This window comes from Squalius cephalus (genome assembly GCF_949319135.1).
Source record: "Squalius cephalus genome assembly, chromosome: 3".
Lineage (NCBI taxonomy): Eukaryota > Metazoa > Chordata > Actinopteri > Cypriniformes > Leuciscidae > Squalius > Squalius cephalus.
The window spans coordinates 19,050,479-19,073,541 of NC_137124.1; the positions used below are offsets into that span (position 1 = coordinate 19,050,479).

General features: G+C 36.7%; 1 long non-coding RNA gene across 1 annotated transcript in view; it reads left to right on the forward strand.

Annotated features, from left to right (window-relative positions):
* LOC307156145 overlaps positions 1–16,371 on the forward strand; it is a 50,938-nt gene extending 34,567 nt beyond the window's left edge. The window contains exons 2-4 of the long non-coding RNA XR_013820662.1: positions 1,451–1,658; positions 12,354–12,457; positions 16,190–16,371. This is a non-coding gene — a long non-coding RNA (uncharacterized lncRNA). The remainder of the gene's footprint in view (positions 1–1,450; positions 1,659–12,353; positions 12,458–16,189) is intronic.
* Positions 16,372–23,063: the final 6,692 nt, after the last annotated feature.

The window sequence follows — 23,063 nt, forward strand, 5'->3', positions numbered from 1 at the left end:
CCATTTAACATTAACTGCCTGTGTTTGGGATGTCTGGCTTCTGTATCCGCTTAGCGTGGTGTGAAATATTGCTCTCTTCTAAAACTGTGAGAGTGGCTTCTCTAAGATAATAACTGTGATAATTGAGTTCAATTGACACATCAACCAGTCAATTCTTCAATACCAGATGACATATGGGGGGAAAACGGCATGAAATCCAAACAAAACAAAACCTCTCAAAGTATGCAGATGTAACCCATCAGTGATCATTTAGAGAATAGTCATTGACCCGTAACTTCTACGAGGAAGTAGGAAATGACTAAACATCCATGTTGTTACCCATTTGTGTCAGTGGGATCAGTGGGACCACAACCAAAAACTTCCTGAATTGACAGGAAACGGCATGTGTGTGGTGGCTGTCTGGCGGGAGCGTGGGTACAGGAAAGAGGCAGGGCCAGAGCAGAGGACTGGACTTGGCAGACCGGCGCTCTGCATTGTGGGACGAGCCACTCGACATGTGAGAGCCCAGCCTGGCCATTCATCCACACCAGCGTTGCACGCCGCCCTGTGATTAGCATTGTCCTCTAGCAGATGGCCCATCATCTGTTTCAGGCGGCAGAGAGGAAAAAAACACCACTGCGAGAGCAGCCCTTCATTCTTATTAACTCATAAAGCGGCCATTGTGTTTCACCACATTTGTGCAGAATGAGGTGGTCTACAAATATATATTTAAAAAAAACTTTTAAAATATTATTTAAGATTCACAGGATTGTGTGTTTAAAATCTACTGATTTGAGTAATTCCCGCAATTACAAATTAATATTTAATGTTTTGTTTGACTTTTTTTTTTATTATTATTATTATTATTATTATACTTTGTAACTATCTTCATTTGGGGCCTCCGAAAGCCACACCACTAGTGCCACTTCCTATGCAATTCACAGGGGCTTGGGGTGAAAAATCTCTCTTCCCCTACTTTCTCTCTCTCTTTTCTTATGGTCACTAAGGCTTGTTTGATCAAAAATGAAAATATTGTAATATTGTGAAATATTCTTATAATTTAAACAAAATGTTTTCTATTTTAATATATTTTTACATTTAATTTTTCCTCTAAGGGCAAAGCTGAATTTTCAGCAGCCATTACTCCAGTCTTTAGTTTCACATGATCCTTCAGAAGTCATTCTAAATATTGATTGGGTGCTCAAGAAATGACAATAGATATATTGACAATTATATTTTACAATATAAAATTCTCAAAAATGAAATGTACAGCATTTTATCTTTTTCTGAGGAACATAAAACTATAATATTTTGGAAAATGTTGAGGTTCAAAACAACAGGGGAACCCACTGAGACATTTTTTTTACGGGTTCAAAGTTAATTTGACACCAATATCAAGTGTAAAGTCCCGAGTGCGGTTCACCTTGGAGATGCTCTCCATGATGGGATCTCTCTTTTCTTTCTCTTCTAGACCTACTCCCATGATTGGCCTAATAATTAAAGCCATCCTGCAACCGCCGCCATTCTGCGGAGCATCGGGTGCATCAGGGGCCTGTGACATGATACAGAGGGACAGCTTAACTATTAAATATCCATCACGCCACGCCACATCAGTCCTAATGCAATCAGAAACACATGACTACATCGCCCGGGCCCCCACTTCCATCCACAATGATTAAGTAAGTCTTTAATTTCCAAGACAAATAAAAAATGCAAGATCATTTTATCATGAATGTAAATGACCTGTCTCCTCAGATGACAGTTCGATTTGATTGGGAAGAGGGGGGATCTACTGTAGCTGTGCAGGCTAATACAAGGCTTTTTGTACTTCAGAGAGTATGCACGTGGGCTGGGGTCTTTTTGCCGTATTATCATTTTAATGAAGCAGGGTATTTCTTTTGTGGTCGGGAGGCTCTAATGCAGTTGTCCAAGACTCCCCTTTCATCTGTCTTCTTCAAACGCTCAAGGTTGTTAAACAAATGGATGTGTCTGAGTATATAACGCTGATGTGGCCCGACTGCTGTTGACTGGGCCAATTAGGACTCGGAGAGAAAAGAATTGAGGCATGCCGGTTCACTCACTCAAACGGTCATACAATACAGTCTGGCTGCTTTGTGTTTATTAAAATCAGCTGGATCCTTAAAGATTTTGTAGGACACACTGTAGTATGACTTTCTGATGATTTTCATTATCAGGACTTCAACCGAGATCCCCGTACTGTTTTTATCTCGCTAATTAGCATCTAATTATAATAAAATGTTTTCCACGTACCTGATATGTCATGAATTACCCAGTGCCGTTGTCTCCATGTTTAAATGAGCGAGCGTCTTTAGAAAAATGTTTAATTCTACACCTAAGAGGTGATAATGATGCATACCTGTTTGCTTTAGTTACAGTGGGAATGTTGAAATAAGAAGACAGTGATTTCTCAACATGCTAATTACTGAGAAATCGCAAATGGCTGAAGGTGTATCCGAGTTGTGTTCTTGAGCAAGTGTGGTAGTTAGGCTTCAAAATGTATGATTTTTCAGATTAATTTAAAGAATTACATGAATAAAATTTAGGAGTGAGTGAGCATAACACTCAATTAATGCAAATTCTATCCTCTCCTTACTCCCAAAATAACACAGTTTTTTGTTTTTTTGAGCTTAGTAAATCCTTATATTTGGTTTTATGATCATAATTTTATTTTGTAAAAAATACATGTTAACTGTTATCTCTCCATCAGACATTAAAGGAAAATTTGCTCTCAATTTACTCACCCTCAGGCCATCCAAGATGTAGGTGTCTTTTTTCACTAGTTGAACAGTAAAAAAGTTTTTTTTAACAGAAACTGTGGTCCTTGGTGATTCATACAATGGAAGTCAATGGCTACTGTCACTTTGAGAGTCAAAAAACATATACAGGCAAAACAAAATTAATACCCGTAGCTCCCGACAATACATTGAGGTCTTATGAAGCAAAACGATCGGTCTATGCAAGAAACTGAACACTATTTACAACATTATTGCCTATAACCCAAAGTCTCTGCAAATGGTCCTGAGCGAGGACTACAGTTACAGTTAAAGATCTTCTTTACTGTTCTACTGAAAAATAATAAACTACATCTTGGATGGCCTGAGGGTGAGTAAATTTTTGGGTGAACTATCGCTTTAAATAAACGTTTAACGCTTGTTTAGACCTGTATGGTAGCAATAATAAAAAGAATTCTGCATTATTCCTGTTTGTAAGAAATGAAGGTCCAGTGAATTAATGCAGAGGGCAAATATTTAGCTTATATATTCAAATAAAAATGTGAGTGGGAGATATTAACATGAGTGTAGTTTTTCACTCATGTTGGCATGCTTGTAACGATTGTCTTGATTGTTTACATAATAATCTAATGCCCCTAGCATGGCTTTTGTATACTTTTACTTTAATTGTTTAATAGTTATAAATATAGTTGACACTAAAATAACTACTAAGATGTTTGAGGCAGAATTTATTAAAAGGTTTATAATAACTAAACATTTTCTAAATAAATGGGCAAAGGAAAAAATAGAGTTATCCCTGCTCACACCTGAAGATGTATTGATCAGTTTAGTTATAATAATTGTGTAGTGGTCCACATTATCTAGGAAAACTTTTTATTTTAAATCACAGTATTTTTTAAATGAATAAAAAAAAATGCACAATTCTTTCTCCCGCATGATATGATATAGGTGAGATGAGCATTAGATGACTTCGGCTCAGTACAGAAAAGGATGGTCTGTGTCTGTGTGTGTGTGGCGGGTGGTGGGTGTTGAAGCGGGTGATTTGATGGGACGGGGTGTCAGAGCAGGCAGACGCCGCCTGGTGTGTCTCCGATCTCATGTTTATGCAGAGATCAACTGATTTCTTTTGATTTGGCATTGAGGTTCTTGATTTACCGCTGACTATCTGCTGGCAGCCTTTCAACAGAGTTCCACAGGTTCAGGGGTTCATTAATTACCTCTATGGCAGAGTAAGAGACACTCACACACTTAAAAACACACCCTGGTCCGTTCTAGCCACCTGCTCTGTTCCCAGTTCTACCAACAGGCACGTCATTGGTGGTAGAGGACGTAGTTTGCCTTGTTGTCAGACACCCCATCATGAAAAGACAGAAACTCTTTGGTGGCCTGATACTCACATTATTAATTCACACAGACACACACAGACGTACAGAAGATGGATAAATATAAACATCTTTAAAGTGTCTCATCTGCAGTCAGCACTGAAGGGATCAGTGGGCGCCTGTCAGTGTTTCACAAATCCTGTTTACTTGGCTTTCAACACATGCAAGTATAAAAGCATAGTTTGTGGAGTCTTCCATTTTCTTTTCAAGTTATTGTGCTATCTGAGTTTATAAAGGAGGGCATATCGCTTCCAAAATCATGCTCAACATATGACAATCTTCTTCTAGGCTGTAAAGTATTGATCCTCTTTTATCTAGAAGATGTTAGTTCAAGTTCTGGGTTGCTGAGGGCTCATTTGAAAGCAGAATTGTATTAATACACATGTGAGTGCATTGAATGAGGGGGAAAGAGGTCCACCAGTCCTGACAGGCATGTACGCACACACACACACAGTTAGTATGACGGGAGTCATGTGGATAAATCACCATTCACTCCGGGAGCAGTCACAGTCAATGACATATTCACTGGCTGCTTCAACAGCTCATTTGATAACACTCTCCTCACGCCATTCTGTTTTTTTCTTCCACGAGATGAAAAGCTGGCTGAAAATCTCATCAGCTCAGTGAGGCAGGGCTGATAGTAACTCAAGATAAAGGAGGGAGGAGGTGCCTCCTAATTAATTAACTTTCCGTGGCCTGCCACGGGCGTAGAGAGAGGGAGAGAGACCACAATATCCCGCCTTTTTCCAGGGGGTTTTCAATTAGACATGCGTTATAATTAAATGCGATGTCAGTGGGACCACGCGAGACCTGGCAGATCTATGTCCACAGTTTAGTTACTCACATTCATCATTTTGACTGATGGCTGAGGCCTACAGGAATATCGTCTTGGATTGTTTCCGTCTTTCTCTTTATTTATTTATTCATTTATATATACATATATATATATATATATATATATATATATATATATATATATATATATATATATATATATATATATAATTCTTTTCTTTTTTTTTTGAGGGCAGGCCCTTGGTCACCACCGCTTTTGCATGCGCTGTTAATGCGACAAATCAAACTGGCTCCTTTTTGATACCAGCACTATGTTGTTTGTTTGTTTGTTTGTTTATGTTCTCAACCGTTTTCTTTTCTTTCTTTTTTTTTCTTTTTTTGGAGTGGAAAATAGCACATACTGTAGATTTGAGGTTGTTTTTAGAATGAACTCCTGTTGTGTCTGTTGAACCTAGTGAGTTGCCTACATAGGCAGCATTTTAAAGCATGCTGGTTATAAATATTATACACTTTACATTTTATTCCATAATGAAAAACATAGAAAAATTGTTTGTTTGTTTGTACAGGTACAGTTTACAACACATGTATTATTAAACATGTTAGCTAAATATAAAATTCCTACTGTAATCTCTAGTCTAGAGGATGGTCACATTACAGCACTTGAAAACATTCACTTAAAAAGGTGTGATATATAATAAAACTTACTAGTTATTAAATAAATAAAACAAATAAAACCCTATTAGCTAAACAACACGCTAACCAAGTTGTGAGTTGAGTCTCCCATGCACTGGTGTTTTACACTCACAAAAAAATGTAAGCCTTCTTTTAAGATTTTGCATTTTAATTAATAGTAATATTCCATCAAACTGAATTGAATAATCCTTACATATTTTATTTGAATAAGTGATTAAGGATTGTTCAATTAATCAATTAAAATATGTAAGGATTATTTAATTTGATGGAATTTTACAATTAATTTTAATGCGAAAATCTTAAGGCTTAAAAAAAGGTGTATTTTAAGTCAGCAGGAAATGAAAATTCACCCTATATGATTTCTAAATGCATGTTAGTGATCTTATTGTAGAAAATGTTTTTTTTGTTTGTTTTTTTTTAGCTTGATCTTCCGTTGAAACGGCAGACTTCTCTCTGGTGATGTATGCTGGATTTCTCCAATCATTTAGTCATTAAACCCTGCCCTCTTCTTACAATCAACTGCCAGCTCACATTGGATAGAACCAAATCCCTCCCTACTTTTTATTTTATTTTATTTTATAAGCTCTGTCGCTTCTTGCGTTTCATTGCGAAATTAAGGATTCCACTGTAGACTCAAATCAGTCACAAGGCTCACCTTCAGAATGCAGTTGCTTATGTAGTCAGCAGACAGCAAGGCAGCTCACTGTGTTTTGGAACAGATCCTCAGTGTGTGAAAAGAGCTGCGCTAGAATTCTGTCTGCCCTGAGCGAATGCACACTACTTCTTAAGAACACATCTCTCTGATGAGTGACACTACTGTAGCAGCAGCACACAAACACAAACACGCATTGCTGACGTGTCATTGGCCTCCAGGTATCCACTTATTCTGTCTGATACTGTATGTCTGCAGTCTCATAGCAAGTGTGAGGTCACATGGTCACATGCTGGTCACATGGCTTCAGGACATAGCCTAATGTGATTCTGTCTTGTTCTTCAAGTTAACTCTGCTTTCATGCTGGGAATGCTCCCAAACTTCAAAACCTGAGCGCTCCCCTCTGCAGAAAATCCCCTTCTGTGAGACCTCCACCTCACTCTGAATGCTGTATGTTGTCTCTGCTTTGTCTCTCACCACAAAGCATTCAGATCCTTTCTGTCTGTAGATACACATTTCACACACTTTGAAGTTTACAGTTGTGGGATTCCACCTTAGCTCCTGTTCTATTTTTTTCCAGCGATAGACACCATCTGACTGTTTATCAAAGGTCACCAACACTTTCTGAGTATGTCTTTGAATCATTTTATTTGAGTGTGAAATACCTGTTTAACCCTTTGATGCATGAATTATTAAAGCCCCCCTGTAGTCAATCATTTTATCCCTTAAAACATCCTTGACAATCAAAATTATTATGTTTTTTCCCATGAAAATAATTTCTTCATGCCTTAAAATAGCTTGAATGTAACTCTACACCCTTGCTTCATTTAGTATATGCAGAGCCATGAATATGCAAATTAGTCCCTGCCTTACACCAGCACCTGATCCATTCGGTCAACTTTACTTAAGTAAACGCTACACAATGGCAAGCGGAAATATTGGTTTAATTCCGCCATAAATGTTTGAACCAGAAACTGATTCAGAAGAGGAAGAGTGAATTATACAGGCTCGTCTACAAGTCGATGTCAGAATGGTAATGCGTTTTATGTATCGCTCTCTACAACCTCTTTGGCTTGACTACCTAGTCATCAAACAGCTAATAATGGGTTCCTGTTCGCAATCTCAGAGTCTGACAATCAAAAATCAACATCCTTAGACACACTTTAAACATCATAGAAAGTCTGTGGAGAAAAGCCCTGTCCCGCATGTTGATGGGATTGGTTACAAGTTTGTGATGGTAGGAGAGAGGGGCACTTTCAAACCGTGTTTTTGAGACTTTTGTACAGTTTTTATTTTGCCATTTTAAAGAGAAAATGCTCGCAATGGTATTGATGAATTTGCACATGGTTTGTCTTTAAAGTATATTAAAAACACCACATAGACATATAAACAACATCAAGATATTTTAAAGAATGTTGGTAACCAGATAGTTGACGGTAGCCTTTTTTAAACTCTCAAAACAAAAATAATATCTTAAGATGTATAAGATTTTTACAATTCCCTAATTATATAATAATAATAATAATAATAAATTATTGTTGTTATTGTTGTTATCTTTTTTTTTAAAGAATTTCACATTTGTCTACTGCAAAAGAATATAGGAATAAATATTTCAGGGGCACTTGATGCATCACCACTTTGTCAGGCATGTTAAATGTATTTTGTCATAAATAAATAAATAAACAATAACACACATTTTTAACCTGGATGGCTAAAAATGACTAAAATAATTCTCCAGTTTAGTGGACACCATGCATTAGAGCAGTGTTTCTAAACAGGGGTTTGTGAAAGAACTGCATGGTACTCATGAGTTGATAAAAAGCTAATAATAAAAATAATTAAAATATCAAATTAATAGGGTTGCACTAATAATCGCTTTTGTTATTATATAAAAATCAATTATTGATCGCAGCTTTTTGCGATTAGTATGTTGTGTTGTGCTCATTTACACGCAAGCAGCTCATGATCTGAAGTTTTCAGTGTCTTGGAGTGTCTGGATTCACAGTAAATGCTTTCTCCACATGAACTTCATGTCACTTAAAACATAACATACATTTTGAAATGTAACATCCGCCAGGATCACATTTTGCATAATTTCCAACATTTTTGTGGATGTCAGCATTGTTCTAGATTTGTAACAAGAATCGTGTATAAACTAAACACAGATTAAACGTTCTCCCTGCAGTGTTCTGCCAAAATAAAAGTTTGAGGGTTTAAAACTTTCTATTTTTATTTTAAAGGTTGTTTGGAAATCTCTGCATCATAGGGTTAAAAATGTTTGCTTGATAAATTTGTGATCCAAGAGTAAAAGTATTAGCCAAATGGCTCATTTCAGCCTGGTGTAAATGTTCAGTTTAGCATGACTAAGAATAGTTTAACAATAAATATTGCTCTCTTTCATTTCCTGTACTGTGCACTGCTTTTGCTTCTGCTGATGCAGACTATAGCGCGAGTGAATTGTGTGTCTCAGAGTCAGCGGCAGCTGTACCTCTGACTGCACAAGCAGGAATCCATCCACTCACACCTCTAAACCTAAACTACCCCGACAGGAACAGTTGCTTTATGCCCCTCTTAATCAGCTGGACTAGAATTGAAGATGACTTCAAAGAGATATGATGTCCTTTATTCTGTAATTCTTTTCCACTTGTACACATCTTCAACAATGATTTACTGGCATGAATTTGTGCGTATGTGTGTTTCTATGTTTCTATTCTGAGATTGCACAGCTGGTGTCAGTATTTCAACCAGCATGTTTCTGTTGTCTTTGTTTTTTCTTTGCTTTCTGTACAATTTGGGGTGACCAGCTGTGGTGATTGCTTTTCCTTCCTTGGCTTTTCCTTGTGTGTAATTTAGACTTGGCTTGCAGTGACGGTGGTGTTCAAAAAGGCCTTGGAAAAGACCTGAAATAGACAACTAAAAGCAACATGTCAGCACGTGAGAGAATGCCTCATGGAGATCTCTATTGGAAACTAAACTGACCTAGGCTAGATTAAAGGGTATGTTCTCCTGGGCCTAATGTCTGTTGCTGTGTGTGTGTGTGTGTGTGTGTGTGTGTGTGTGTGTGTGTGTGTGTGTGTGTGTGTGTGTGTGTGTGTGTGTGTGTGTGTGTGTGTGTGTGTGTGTGTGTGCGCACACATGCATATGCGCATCACCTGCAGTGTCCAATGGACATTACTTTACAATGTACTATAACAACAACGACTTCTTATTTCTCACTCACACTTACCCTAATTAAGAGATCAAAGATTTAAAATTACTTTCAAAAGTTTGGGGGCGGTACGATTTTTAAAATGTTTTTGAAGAAGTCCCTTATGCTTACCAAGGCTGCATTTATTTGATCAGTAAAAACTATAATATTGTGAAATATCATTACAGATTCAACATTTTCAGCAGTGATTACTCCTCAGCTTCACATGAGAATATTGAAAACAGTTGCGCTGCTTGATATTTTTGTGGAAAATGTGATTACAATCTTTTCAGGATTCTTTGATGTAAAAAGTTAAACGATTTAAACAAAATGTTTAATACATATCTATTGATGAATTTAAGGCAGTCATAAAAATGTGGTGTTTGTTTTTTTTGTAAAGACCTCTGTGTTTAAATGTTGTATATGTTGTATTGTGGGTTTGCATGGCTGCTTCATTGGCCAGGTGTCTCTTGTAAAAGAGATCAACGATCTCAGTGAGACTTCCTGATAAAATAAAGATAAAATAAATTAAATAAATAAATAATGTATCCTTGCTGTATAAAAGTACTGTATAAAAAATGTACAGACCCTGAACTTTTGAACGATAGGGTGTATACTTCTTTCCTTGAGGCCTTTAGACACACTCAAGTGTATGAAAACACTTGCGTCTTGTATTGTCTAAAATGTTTTATTCATAAAAGTAGTTTTATACAAGGATATAAAATGATTTCTCAGACATATGTATGTATGTATGTATATATATATATATATATATATGTATATATATATATATATATATATATATATATATATATATATATATATATATATATATATATATATATATATATTTATATATATATATTTATATATATATAGACAGTACATTTTGTTAATGTTTTGTATGGTGATTACTCAGGAAACATCAGTTTTTACACTGTGGTAGCAAGGTGTCATTTTGACTGAAACATGCCACAAACTGTCTATTGATGCGCCCAGGTTGCCTAACCTCCCCCATCTTCTCTATTTTTCATTGCTTTGTTAAAAAGAGAGCGCCCGCAGGGGGGAGAATCGCTGGCTGTCATTGCTTTTTAGCCACTGCGCTGGCCCTGCCTGTCCATCTGCCTGGATGGAGACTCAGTGAAATTGCCGTATTCCATAATAGACTCGGGCGTTCTGGGCCGACACACAATGAATGTTGTTGTAATTTCTGCTGTCACAGGGGCAATGGATGCCCCTCTGCGTTTTTCTTCTTCTTCTTCTTCTTCTTCTTCTTCTTCTTTTTTTTTTTTTGCCTGCTGGTCCATGTGCAGGGGGCAATTTACATAGAGACATTAATGTAACTGTCATGTTCTATCCCAGAGCAGCCATGCAGAACTGCTAAGAGACAGGCCGAGCTGCAATACTGATGCTCATAGCGCAGAGAGATGGAGCGGCGGCACAAACTTAATGGAATTAAGTAAAGAATTCTCCTATTTACCACTATGGCAGATAAGTGAGAGAAAGAGAGAGGGGCGAACATTTAAATAAGCGCCGAAGTGGAAATAAATGGCAAAATAACATTTGAGGAAGTCATTTATATCTGGTGGTGATTTGGAGAGAGAGAGATCAGTTGGAGATATGAATTGGTAATGAAATATTTGTGTTAGACACGCATGCTGCTTGCAACATCAGCACTACACATCTGAGATGCTCAAGAGCATGGTTCAGGCCACGAGTGCGATATTAACTGGTCAGTGCATGCTTTTATTGCACTATTTTCTTTCTCTGTCTCTCTCTCTCCATATGGTCTATAAATGAGGGTCCAATACAAAATTATATAGAACGGAGAGGAGACCCATCAACAACAATTTTGTGTGGAAATTGTATATTGCATTTGTGGGTCACTCTTATAAAGTTTACATTGTCTGTTTGCAATGTGTTTATTATTATTATTATTATTATTATTATATTTTTATAAATCATGTGGTGCTGTGGAGGATGTTGTTCATCACAGAACACAGAATAGATGAATAGGTCTTTGGGTCCTTGTTGTCTCAGACCCCAGACCTGCACTGAGAAAGCAGTACTCTAATGGCTGTCTGTTTCACCCTGCTTTATTTACTCATACTTTTCATCGCTGTTTCATAGATATTTTTACACTTTATTTTGCACTGTGCTCTGTCAGAAGTGCCAGTTTAACATTTACTCTCTATTCACCTTCAGCATTGTCATAAAAGTAGCATCTCTCTGTAATAATATCTTGTGATTAATAGTTTGTGACTTTTTTTATTCATTGTGAAATCAAATGATACCATCCAAACAAGTTTTGTAATATACAAGTACACATTATTTGTCTGAAATTAAATACAAATATTATGTTTATGTTAATTAAGTTTAAGTAGTCCGATATTGAATATTTAATTGTACATGCTCTTTACCCTATTTTTACATTTATATTACCATTGTCATTATATAATGATTGTGAACCCAAAAATGAAAATTCTCTCATAATTTACTCGTGCTCATGTCATTTCAACCCTCTGTGACTGACCCTCTTCTGCGGACCACAAAAGAAGATATTTTGAAGAATGTTGACAACCAAACAGTTTTGGTTACCATTGACTTCCATTGTATGCACAAAAAAGAAAACGGTGAGATATTTCTCAGTATCTTCTTTCTTTGTTATACAAAATACACAGTCACACAGGTTTGGAATGACATGTTGGTGACTGAATTAATACAGTTTTATACATATATAATATCAATTATTCTATCCTTGTGCATTTTTTACTGTAAACCTATTTGTTGTGATCCATCTTTGACCTCTTTTAGACCTCTGTGAAAAACACAGTTCGACCTTTTTGAACTAAATATTCTCGCTCCACATCCTGGGAGAATAATAATTGTAATATTGTGTACTCCTCCACCAGCACTGCACTACACAGCTCCTTTTCCCTGGTGATTGGCTGGGCTTTCAGAAAGCAGGGCCCATCTCACTGTCAGAGAAGTTCCATTCCATCCAACAGGCTGAGGGGTATTGTGCTTCTTTGTGCGCATTTGAGCTGACATGGTCTGTGTGTGTCTGCGGAAACTATTTCTCTGTCAAGAGAATCGAGCAGGGAATGGCGGGCCTTGTATCCTCACATTAAATGCTGAAAGCGCGCCTTGTTTTCAGTGGGGACATGGCAGAAAACAGGAGCTGGGGTAAATGGAAGGCCTGCTGTGGGGTGGTCTTTTTCATGGTGATTAACTCAAATGACACACAACCAGAGGGACACTGGCTGCCTCCACATTAATGCCTTTTAGGAGGAACGGCGGCGCTCCTCATTGGAATGTGTCTGCCTCGCTACCAGGGGAAAGAGGGAGAGAGAGATGGAGAAGAAAGGAGCGCAGCTATTGAAGATGGCATCTCTGCTCTCTCAGTATACACTTTGGACGCTTTCCACATTTTGATTTAATAATGGCCTGCCATGTAGATTTTTATTCATGTGGCTAGAAGGATAAGTGCTGATGTGTGTCATTATGTCCACCCCACCACAAAAACGAGTGAATTTAGGTCAGAGTATGTATATACACGACAAACGCAAGAAAAATGGCAAATTTGTGCCTTTTGTATGAAGAAATGCATGCATAGTCGAAGCTGTGACCTTGCGGATTGAGCTGAGGCACTTATGCGGGAGACACAGGTTGGTTCTGGCCCAGATAGACATCCATTGAAAAAAAGGCTGCAAAGGCTGAAATAATATGTTGTCTAAGTTCAAAACCACTGCATTTTCCAGGTAAAATGTCCATCAAGAAGCACTAAAGGTGAGGGTTTTTCTCCTACACAGATGAGGCATTAATATGTTTAAAAAGATACAGTTGATTCTTGCTATAACTTTACAACTTCACTATCATAAATCAGTCAACACAACCATCAGTAATTTAGTTTCCTAACCCTAAACCTACCCCATTCATGGAATTTAAATTGAATTTAAAATCCAAAATTCAAGCTTACAAGAGGACACTGCATTTATTGATTCATGTAAGCTAGTTTCAGAGCAGTCAATGTAAATTATATCTGTTTATTTGTTTCCTAGGGAGTCTACTATCACTTTCAGTTACCTTAAAGAGATTGTTCACGCAAAAATAAATCTGTCATTAATTACTCACCCTCATTTCGTTCCAAACCCGTAAGACTTTCGTTCATCTTCGGAACACAAATGAAGATCTTTTTAATGAAATCTGAGAGCTTTCTGTACTCTCCATAGACAGCTACTTAACTGACACTTTGACCATTAAAAAAGAGATCGTGTAAAAATAAACCATATGAATTGAGAGGTTTAGTCCACAATTTTCTAAAGACACGATTGCTTTATATGATGAACAGATTGAATTTAGGCTTTTATTCACATATAAAAAACTCAATTCACACATCAGTTGTAAACGGAAGCTCACTTTAAATCTCCTCTGTAAAAGCTTTACGAGGCATAAATAGTCTTCACTTTAGATGAGCTCACAAAAATAGTTAACTAACAACTACTAAATGTTTTATAACTACCTGAATTAAACATGAATTACAGTAGGAATGCATGTTAATAAAGCATTTATTAACACACTGAGTAACTATTATATGTCTAAATAATAAGATTATTAATTATTTACTTGCACTCTCTAAATGGACAATGGAATGGACATTCTATAGCCTGACTTCGTCATACTCATATTCTAGTCAGAATGTGAGTCTGAGACTGCTCCACAGAGATTTGATTATGGGGCGTGTCTCAACCGAACCAGGAAAAAAAAAAAACTCTGCACTCAATTGGATAGACCTACAACCAATCAGAGCAACGGAGTAAATGACGCATGTCCTTCATTCATATTTTCAACCAACAAAATGTCGCGGCTCTCTGTTCCTCTTTTAAAATGAATGCGCTGTGGATATCTTCTATAACAGACGCGATGGCGGAATCTACACATGATGTTTCATAAACAAAGTTCGGGAGAAGCACGTACAAATAATCAATCCAATATCAACTTGTCATCAAACAATACCATGTCTAACGTTACCCTATATCAGCATGAGGAAGCATATTCACTCTGTCAACTTACCTAACACTCCTTGACAGTTTTTCAGCATCCCTCCACCACCCCGAATCCTCACTCTTGTCTTGTTCTCTCACAACCAGGAACACGGGGGAGTATGGCTACCGAGCCCACAGCCCTCGGACAGCACGTCATATACGCATTTAGTCTATCTGACTTATTTGTGTGAACTCGTGAAATCTTATATATGCATTTATTCTATCTGACTTATTTGTAAATGTGAACTCGTGAAATCTCAATTCTCCAGCTGCACTCGTCTTTGTTGTAAACTAATTCAAATCAAGCACTCTTTGGTGACGTAGGTGATTACGTTACCGTTGCTCATCTGTCCATCATCGTATAAAGCCCGCCCTGACAATTTGATTGGTCCGAACAATTTTTGTTCGGGCATAATAGCTCCTCAACGGAGCGAGTCCAGACCGAACTTCCCGACCAAAAAATATTGTGGGCGGGGTTCGGGCTGGCACCCAGGCTAGACATTCTATGGACCACTGACAACTCCTAAATGACTGGTTTTAAAAATGATAAATTGAGAATTAATAAAGTATAAAAATACAATTATTATACACATTTATTTACATGTATGTATGTATGTATGTATGTATGTATGTATGTATGTGCTTATGAATCAAGAATAAAGCATTTATAGCTGTATTTATAAACTGCTTATCAATGCCTATTAATGCTTTATAAATGATAAATTAACTACTTATTGATGCTTAACTAATGATTCATAGCATGCAGTTATTATAAAGTGTTACCCAAAATAGTTCTATTCATATAGTTAGTATATGCATCAAATATTGGTACAGTATATGAAAAATTAAAAACCTGTCAGCATCTACTCACCCTTAGGCTGCACTTTCTGAATCCATACTGTACAGTAGTTCTGAGTAAGCAGCCTGAAACTGAAGTCATAATAACCTGATAACCTCCTCAAATGGTGATTTAACTCATTAGAGTATAAGTCACTGGGCTTTTAGCACCACTAGTCATTTTACCCCGAAACTGTAGCAACTTATTTATCATTTCCTAGACTCGTACAGTACAATATACCATTTTTCCAGTGATTCTAGATTCTAGCATCAAAGCAATGCACATGGACAGACACAGATTCTAGTGTGACTGGAGTCTTGACAACTTTGTGTTGCTTGTTTACATGATTCAGAGTGTTGTACTCATTAACTTCTGAGGTCTTCACCTTCATCTGTCTGTTCTTTGTCTCCCTCCTCGTCCCCCTCATGGCTCAATGATATATGGCTGATAATGTAAGGGAAATCACTTGGTCATGCTTGAACTCGCCTTGTACTTATGCTTTCTATCAACCATAAATACTGTGAAGCCACAACCGCAACTCATTTCAACTATTAATCTTTCAATAATGCCCCCTCTTCATTAATTCATAATCGCAGCCTGATCTTAATTGCTCGCTATGGTTTTGATTTGCATTGCTGCCAGGCATCAATTAATCTTTTTTTGTGTCAGTCAACACAAGTTATTGTAATATGACACTGGGTAAACAGCACTGAACAAAGAATGAGTGAATAATGTATTGTTTAGATCTATTTATTAAGCATCCTGTTTAGCAGCTTATAAAAGCTGGTTGTTTTTCTCCGGCGGTAGAGAATGTAATCTTTCTCTCTTTCTCACACACTTATTCATCTGCCTCTTTTTTTGACAGGAGAAGTTTCTGGTTCATAATGAAGTCCACCAGTCCCAAACAGAGCTGATAGTCACCATCCATCAGTATGACAACACGAGGAACATGCAGTTAACTCTGAAAATACATGCATGTATCCGTGTGAAGTTCTTGTGCTTGTGTGGGAGATAGAGAGCAGACTCTGTTGCGTGTGTGTGTGTGTGTGTGTGTTTTTTGCGTTTAGGGAACCTCTTTGTGGGCAGGTTGGGATACATGCTGTTTCGACATGGAACAGAATTTTATGCAAGTGATTTTCATGTGCGAATCAAACAATGTGTGTGTGAGAGGTCTGAGTGAGTGGGTTTACTAAACATTTGGAAAATGTCCCCAAAGCAATAGAAAAACCTCAACACACCATGATTTCCTTATGGATTTTTCTCTCCATATGGAAGTTTCATAAAGGGACAAACGTTATATATATATATATATGTACAGTACTGTGCAAAAGTCTGCAAAAGGGTTTAAAACCACAAAAAAAGGTTTTAAATATTTTGCTGATAGGAAATATCAGTTTACATTTCCAAACATTACTTTTACCATTAATTGTAATAATCCAGTAAAATATATATATATATAAATATATATTAATAAATATGAGTATCAAATATCCTCCCCAAATACATCTTCTTCACCTGTTGGGCTTCACAGTTCTGTCTACTGCTCTGGGACATGCGATCCTTGAAATCTTAGCAATGTAACTGGGCGTTAGAGTGTTATCAATGTTTAAGAGACATTCACATGGTTTATTCATCTCTCCTTTACCCACAGCATTGTCTCTCATGTTATTGTTAAGATCCTCTTGAATAAATCATACTGAACAACGGTGTTTTGCTGCAGAATGCATTAAACTGAGATGCTAAGCATGACTGCACGGATAAAATCTATCTTTTCACTTTTCATATCCTATGCAAACCAGCTACACTACAACATCTTGTCTCAGTTATCTTGATGTTATTTAAACCAGCGCTGTTAGGAAGTAAAATGCAGATAGCAAATCTGTTTGATTCTCTTTATCGGTGTGTTGTTTTACTCATTACAAAAAATCACTACTAAGAATGAATTGTGCCTGCTAATAGCACAGTATATGTTCACAACATGCTTTCTGTGTTGTTTTAGTTGCCGATTCACACGAAGAATTTATGCAAATCAGGTAAATGCACAAACGCATCCACAAAATCTGGGCTGAATGCAATTCCTATCTTGCAGGTCAGTTAGAGAGCTAGATTGTGTAAGGTGACCCTAACACCTGAATCAATACTTGGTTATAGGATAATAATGCTCATTATTGAATTAAATGAAGAAAAAAAAAAGATTTTTTTTTTTTTTACCCTGCTGAAAAAGTGAGAGCTAGCAACCAGCAAACCAGCATCCCATGCCACTCTCCCGCTTCCCATGTTGGTGACCAGCGGGTAAGTGCAGCTGGATTTTTCAGCGGGTAAGTGCAGGGGTTCTCAACATTTATGACTCAATAACTTGTACTAGGAGGTAAATTCACTATTTCTGTTTTCTGAATAGCCTATAGTCCTTACATTAGTTTTCCAAATGTAGTTTGAGCCACAATTTTTATAATCTGGTGTCTGTGATTTCATGTACTGATTCGGACAGGACTAATACAGAGGTGGGAGTGTGTGTTTTCTAGATTTGTGCATTACAGAAGGTCATGTGCTGCGGTTGCGTGCATCAAGTATATGTTCTTTAAATGAATTACTTATTGGTATAACTTTATTTATTATTAAAACCCTATTTAAATTAACTTCATATAAGTTTATTGAAGTGGCTGTTCATAATAAACCCACATAAGTGAGTAGAGACATCTAGACAAGTAGGCCTATCTTACTTGACACTGATATTAAGTGTTTTGGCTCTATTTATTAATTTTATAATGTATTTTTTTCGTCAGATACCAACCATGTTGAAATGAAATAAAAGCATTCTGAAGATTGGTGGTGCGCAAACGGTAGCTCGGGTAGGTAAAAAAACACATGAGGAGAAGCGTTAGGATAATACAACATCAGCAATCACAGACATTCACATTCGGACGGGATTAGATTTCTCAGAGGACCGTTGAGTTTGCCAAAAAACAGTAGGTAATTTGCCCTGGAATTTTTACTGAGGTTGTGTGAGAAAAACAGACATGACAGATTCGGACGGGATTAAAATCGCAAAGCACAGTACGTCTGTGAAAACACGAAATTCTCTAACGTGCCCCTGGAAAACTGGTCCCGTTGTTGCTGCTTATTGCTCTCTCTTTCTCTCTTTCCAGGCAATCATAGCAGAGTAACACATGCAACGATGCCATCACAATCATTAAATAACCACAAATCAGACTCGGAGGTTGAGACACAAATGGTAATGATGAAAGACCTGCCAAACTCAGGTCCCTTCCATCCTCTCTTTCACAAAATGCAGGAATTCAGTGCCGCGTAGGGCCGTGTATTAGGACGCATACGGCACTAATTACTGATTAGTGTGTTGGCATAAAACAGGCAGTCTTTCAGATGGCTTCTTTAATTCCTCCCGTGTTTAATAAGCGTTGCTCAATCCCGTCTGTACAAATCATCCCTTATACCAGTCTAAATTAATCTGCGCAGTTACCCTGCCCCGTTAGCAATGCGATCGAAGGAACGTGCCTGCTTGAAAGCGGGTAGAAAAGAGAAGAGAAAGCGAGCTTGCACTCAAAGTGCTTTTAACTGAGCCGCTTTGAACACATCACTTAAATGTAATTTGGTGGTTTCTATGAGATTTATTCAAAATTAAGCATAATGAACAAAGCTCACTCTCCATATGCATTCCTATAAGCCGGGCGTGTGTCAGATTGCTTCTTTGACAGCTCTGACTTCAAAAGCTCAACGTTGTCAACAAATAATGAAATAAATAAGAGGAAAGCATGATTATCCAAGTACTTGGTTTATCTCTCTCTTTTTTACACGTTGCATCCGATTGGCTAATTAACTCCTCCTCTACTGCACAACAAAGTGCCGTCTCCTCACTAAGCCATTCTGACATGCTGCGTTGACACAAATGTGCCATGAGCATTTATAATGTAATTGAATTTGAAGGTGTGATGCATTTTGTTAATAGGACCCATTTAGAGAGAGCTTGCCAGGGTATTTTACCTTTTAATATGGAAATAGAGGTAATAGTAAGGGCTTGGGAGAAGGTGGCATATTAGCATGTCGTCATTTACAATATGGTATGTTGTAGCATGAGGTTGATAATGTGAGCCGTTCAGTGGTAACCAAACAAAACAACTTTGCAGTGTTTTCCGTGGACTCATACTGAAGGCCCTTGGTTTGATTCCAATTTAGCCTCTCTTCTATACAGGCGTCTACGGTATGCATGTATCCGTTTTCTCCCATGACCACTCGCTGACTCTGGGTAATAAGTCATCTCTGCTTCACAAGAGGGTACTGCAGTTAATAAGAACACACATGCAGAAACACGCAGACACACACCCACACTTGCTCACGCATTGGTGGGAATCGTTTTGCTTTGTCTTCAGGCTCCAATCCAGGCTGAGCCAGCAGCAGGTAAAGCTTTCTGTAAATTGTAGCCCAAGGGCAGGTCTTCTTTACTCAGTGCTCAGTGCTGTTTGAAGCTTTCTGAATGCATGAGCCCTCAATATATTGAAAATCGTGTTTGTTTTCACCATTAACCCATTGATGCCCCCGTTTTCCAATGTAATTTGCATAAAACATTGATTGCATCTGACACCCTCTGTAAGCCTGAACTGTTACCAGATCATTTATTTTCTTATGAGAGGCTGCACTCTCTCTTATTTTATTTACATAAATGTATTTAATAGTGCTGTCAGTCTAATTAATCACATATTTTTCTGTAAATGAATTGCAATGAATCGCATTTGAAAATATTTTTATATTATAATAATTTCACATTGAATCTCCAAATAATTTACAACATAGACAACATAAAAACAAATTATGTTTAACTGAAAAATTATTCGCAAAATGAACGTGCCCTAGTTTATTGTTACTCAGATTGCACAAATATATTATTATGCATATATATTTAATGTTTTTTATTTATTTAAAACTGACATACATGGCTATACAATACATTTTGCAATTTCACTAAGAATAACAGTAACATTTTACTTTATATAATGCTTAGCACAGTTAATTTAGTTAGAAATATGTGCTGTATTTTCATTTATATATAAGTTACTGATCTGGCATTATTCAGTGTTTTATTAATGACTTATTCATGAAAGTCATTAAAAAGTGTTACTGCATTTTGTTTATCTCTCTTATGATATTCATAAGCTGTTTTAGTAGTAACCAGTGACTGCACAGTGCTGGCAAAGGATTTATTTGTCCATGTGTCAGTGCTAAATCATTTTGTCATGTTTATATTTTTGGTTGTTCATAGTTTTTGAGCACTTCAAGCTGTGTTTTTTTTTTTTTTTTTTTTTTGTAGTTTTTTTTTTTTTCTTTAATACAAAATAAGATTTATAATTCATATATTTGGCCTACTTTTTTTCCCCCAAACCCTTGACAATTGATGATTGGTGGATGCACTTAAGTAGTGTGTGTGTCAGTATTTTTACAACTGTGAGGGAGTTTTTTTTTTTTTCTCTTTTATAGTGATTCCATTTACTTTGCTAAAGTAATTTTGTATCTAATTTATGTATGTACTATATATACAGTGTATATCCAAAGTGTAAATATTTCGTTTCTGTACACATTAAATAATGCTTGATTACTGCTATGATAAATAAGAGGGGTAAGCATAGTGTAAAAACATTTGTTACAATTAAACATCATCATGAATCTGTGCGCTTGTGTAATAAGCTAAAATTGCCTGTGATGTGTGTGTGTGTCTTGTAGGGGTCTTAGCTCAGGACCCATGTTTGATTTGACTCCGTGAGCGTGTTTTCTGCTGTTTGACATTCTCTGCGTCTCTCTCCTATAGGCTTTGCTGTCTATAGCTTGTGGCGCTCCCAGTGGAGCAGGCTCTTTCCACTAACAAAATGCAAAATACAAAATTAATAAAAACACCCTTTGAAACTGACAAATACGCCTCAGGCAAAATATCGGCCCGTCGGCTGCTTAAAATTTAATCAGTATTTCTTATTTATTTATTTATTTTCCACGGCCATGCTCATATTTTTAATAACACGTTGCTCGGGCTGTCTATGTACAAAGTTTTCCTCCATCAAGAATTACATGTTTAATAGGTCCTGACAGTCCATGGACTCTCCAGATCCCCTGGGGGATCCATGCTAATAAAATAAGCAGATTTTCTTTATCTCTTAACCTTAGTCCTTGCCCCTCTCTCATACACTGATTTGATCTTTTTGAGACTCCTGATGAATATACTTTAGTCTGTGTTTATATTTGGGAGAAATGTGTTTTAGATTGTTTCTTATGTTCAACTTTAATCTAAGTGTCATGTTTTCCATATTTATTTTCAAAATATTAAAACATTACAATTGGTAAAATTACTGGCAAAATATTCCTAAATGCCAAATATTGCAATTTTCCTACAAACATTATGAACCTTTAGGTTAGCCTACTGTACATAGCAGTCTCAAATTATTTATAAGACTCAAAGTCCTATAAATGTAAACATTTCCATGTGAAGTATTATATTTATTAATACACAAAATAATGGCCATTACATATCCTTATTTCTGTAAATAATATTAGTAGTTGTCAGATTTACATTTTGTGCAGCATTATCGAGTTGGCAAAATTATATAAAATTTGATTACATGCTCAGTCGTGTTTTAAAGTCTTTTATATATATATATATATAAGAATAGGAAAAGGTCCTGGAGTCAGGGCTCGAACTGGGATCACTACTGCGCCATACAGTATGTCAGAGCACTGCCCAGAAGGGCAATATTTATAGTGTGATACGATAAAAATGTTTTATTCTAAAATGTAGGTCTAACAGAAACTTGAGAGATTTAGAGGAAAAACTGAGAAGCTTCCACCCACTTTTTTTTTTTTTTTTTTTTTTTTACTTTCTTATTAATAGAGACCAAAGCTTTCAGTGAAAGTGTAGGCTAAAACAAGCAATACTTAAGGTTCCTGTTCATCAATATTAACAGTCCAATATATTATGCATATTATTCTTTAAATACCACATAAAATGTGTTTTTTGTGACTTACTCTTAATTTTGCATATGCTCTTAAGTAAAATACATTAAATAGTAATTACCATTAAATTGATGGCTGGGCCAGCGTTGGTTTTGTCACTCAAGTTACTGCAAACTGTCTTTGACAAGTCTTTCTCCCATTACCTAGTACTGCACAGCCATCTTTGTTCACCCCAATGTCAGGAGGCTTGCAAATTCAGCACATTACAGCAGGAAGAGTGGCTGTAGTCGAGACAGGGAAAAAGCAGAGATTCAGCAGAGAACATTCAGAGAGCTAGTACAGAAGCCATAGATAATTCACTTCCTTGGTGACATTAAATCTGTACACCGTAAAAACAATTAGGTCTGTGTTGAACTTGCAGGCAACAATTAGCACGTTTTTTTTTTTTTTTCACCTCAAAGTGTTTATTTTAGGCAAATCTTTAGACTGAACTTCTGTCAAGTTTAGTAATTCTCTCAAGTTGTATGCACTCAAAACGAGTTATTTGCATAGCTTTGCCTTTATTTATTGATTTCAATTGCTTATTATTATGTCATATTCCCTGTGCTACATTTACATATCAAGCACATATTGTATCATCTGCTTGTTGTCTTGAACTACTGACAACATCACATGAATATTCATCATATAAACATTCATGAGACTAAACACTTGGTACATGAAAGATGACAAGGATAACAATAAAATAACTGATCATTCTGAAGTAGAAGAATAAATGTATCCTGACATAA